We start from the raw sequence: 2,992 nt of genomic DNA, 5'->3' as shown, positions 1-2,992 counted from the left end.
GTCGAGAGCGAAACTGCTACAATTGTGGAAGACCCGGACACTATTCCAATGAGTGTACGGCTCCCTACAAAAGAAGAGAAGATTCTCCAAAAAGAAGAAGCAAAGAATCACCACCAAGAGAGAGAAGGAGTAGAGATGATCGTTATGAACGAAGATACTCACGGAGAAGCAAGGATTCGGAAAGGAAGGAAAAATCATCAAGGAGCTACACAAGACGAAGACATCAAGCTCATGTTGGTGAATGGGTATCCGGCTCCGACTCCGACAGCCACTCCGAGAGAAGTTATTACTCCGGCTCCGAAGATACTCAAGATGAAGGTGTTGCCGGTCTAGCACTTGTGTCAACCAAATCCTACGACATATTTGACTCACCAAATGAGGGAATTGGAAGATGCTTCATGGCCAAAGGTCCTAAGGTAACACACCCCGAGTATGTTGATTTCAATAGTGATGAAGATGACTTGTTAGGTGATGATTTGCTTGTTGACAACTCTAGTGATGAATACTATGATGAAAGACAAATTAATCATCCTAATCAAGATAAAATGAATGACAATGATAAGGAGAAGATTGAGGCTCTAACTAAAGAACTAAAAACTCTTAAGTTAGCTCATGACACTATCTTCGAAGATCATCGAGAACTTTTAAGAGCTCATGAGAAATTACGCTTTGAAAAGCTCAATCTTGAGCAAGAGCATGAGTTCTTAAAAGCAATCAATGATGACCTCCGCAAGAAAAGTTCTTCTTACATTGCCAAGCGTTTACTCTTATCCACTTACATGCCTTAAGTCAAGTCTAACAAGAAAGATTCTTCCTCTAGCAGTAACAATGATCATGTTAAATCCAATATTGTTGCTTCTAGTAGTTCTCTTGATTCCACTAATGATTCTCTTAGCCAAGTCACACTTGAGCAAGAAAATAGCTTATTGAAGGGAATTATAGAGAAAGGAGTGTACAAAAGCCTTGCCGGGAGTAAGCAATTCGAGGAAATTGTGCGCAAGCAAGGAATGCACCGGAAGAATCAAGGTGTTGGTTTTGAACGAAAGTTCAATGCCAATGGAGTTGAGTGGGAAGAAGATCAATACCCCAAGGCAAAGTTTGTCCCTCAACAAGAGAAGTATACTTCTTTCAAGGGGACACAAGCTCAAGATGATCTTCCACCACAAGACTACAAGCAAAAAGGCAAGGACAAGCTTCAAGAGGAAATTGATGCATTTGAAGAAGCTCCAAAGACCTTAGTCAAGTGGATTCCCAAGACTACTTCAAGTTCCACTTCATCAAGTACGACTACAACTCCAAGGATTCCCATCAAGATGGTGTGGATCCAAAAGAAGAAGAACTAGAGAGTTCTTGAGGGTGACTCCGCCAACATACTTCACTCTTATCATTTTGGCAAGAACAAGTGCAATCAACTTCAACATCTTGCACTAGTTCAAGGAGTCACAAACCCTCTTGTTGGTAAGACAAGGGACAAGGTGACCTAAAAGTTTTCATGGACATCATCTTTTGTGTGCATCACTCTATGTCTATGGATATCCTTGCTTGTTCCTTGTGGGACTAACCCATGTAGGTATTGAAAGTGCAATTCACTCAAATGGATAGCTCCAAGAGATCTACATCAACATTGAGCATCCACATCTTCAATATCTACATGAAGTCATCATCGACAAAACCCAAGGTTAGTTCATCCCTCTTAGGGGGATATCACATCTAGGGGGAGCTTTACTCTAAGACTTGAGCTAAAGCAACTCTAAAGATCTGAACAAAGCAATGCTTTATGTAAAAGTGGTAACCCCACTTGAGCTTAAACGATGAGTATGACCTATGATCAAGTGCTCTCACTTGACTCCTAAGTCAATATACTCATATATAGATGACCTAGTCATCGCAAATTGCTTGATAGATACTAGAATTTGTTGTGCATGCCTTGTCACATATTTCATTTGCCATCTTATTGTGTGAGCATGCTGGTTGCACATTTTACTCATTCGAGGACATCCACTTGTTGTTTTGATTGTTTGGTTTTATCTTCTTTTGCCAAGTGGATGGACAAGAATGCCTAAGAACCTCCTCTAGCTATCTATGCTCTTCTCATCTCAAACTCTATTCATGCTGCATCACAAAATTTGATCAAGTCAGATTCGAACCACTCTGTGTGAGGAGCGCTCGGAGTCCCCGATTCGTCATAGACTTAAACTTCCAAAACCTCTTTATGATTCTCGGTCTGACCGATACTCCACTTTCGGTCCTACCGAGATCATTAAGTTGATCTAGGTTTTCGATCTCGGTGCAACCGATTTGAACCTTTCGGTCACACCGAGTTTCAGTAACTGCACACAGTTATGAATCTCGGTGCCACCGAGTTGTTCCACTCGGTCACACCGACAGGGTCGGGCTATATATAGTCACGGGCAAAATTTGGAAATTTCTCCGAACCCCTTCGCCCGCGCGATAGCCTGCTCTGCCCTCGTGGTCTCCGGATCGTCTTCTCGCCGCCAGCAGCCTCCAGTCGCTGGTCTCCGTCGCTGTCAACGGGAATTCTGCCCCGCCGTTGCCGCCATAGCAAGTCCCCGCCGAACTAGGGTATGGACTTGATCTTTGTGCTATTCCCCAATCTGATTCCTAGCACATTGTGATCATATTGATTCTAGCCACGTTTGATCAACTTCTATCCAGTCAAAACGCTCATAGATTAGGTTTGATTCGAAAATTCTAGGTTTAGGTTTCCGCCGAAACTATCTCGGACCCACCGAGTTGAAAAACTCAGTCCCACCGATTTGGCTTATGCCATTGCACAAGTGAGACTCGGTCTGACCGAGAATTACTTATCGGTGTGACCATTTTTGAAAATCGGTAGATCCGAGATGATTTCAGTGGGAAACTAAAACTAAGCTTTTGGATCATTCTTTTGCAAAAATACTCTGCATTTTGTGATGCTCATCTTTTCTATCTCATCTATAATCTATTCACAGGGTCAGCAGTCAGTTTGCAG

The sequence above is a fragment of the Triticum urartu genome, chromosome 7, assembly GCF_003073215.2.
Source record: "Triticum urartu cultivar G1812 chromosome 7, Tu2.1, whole genome shotgun sequence".
Taxonomy (NCBI): Eukaryota; Viridiplantae; Streptophyta; class Magnoliopsida; order Poales; family Poaceae; genus Triticum; species Triticum urartu.
Note: the sequence above shows the minus strand (reverse complement) of the source record.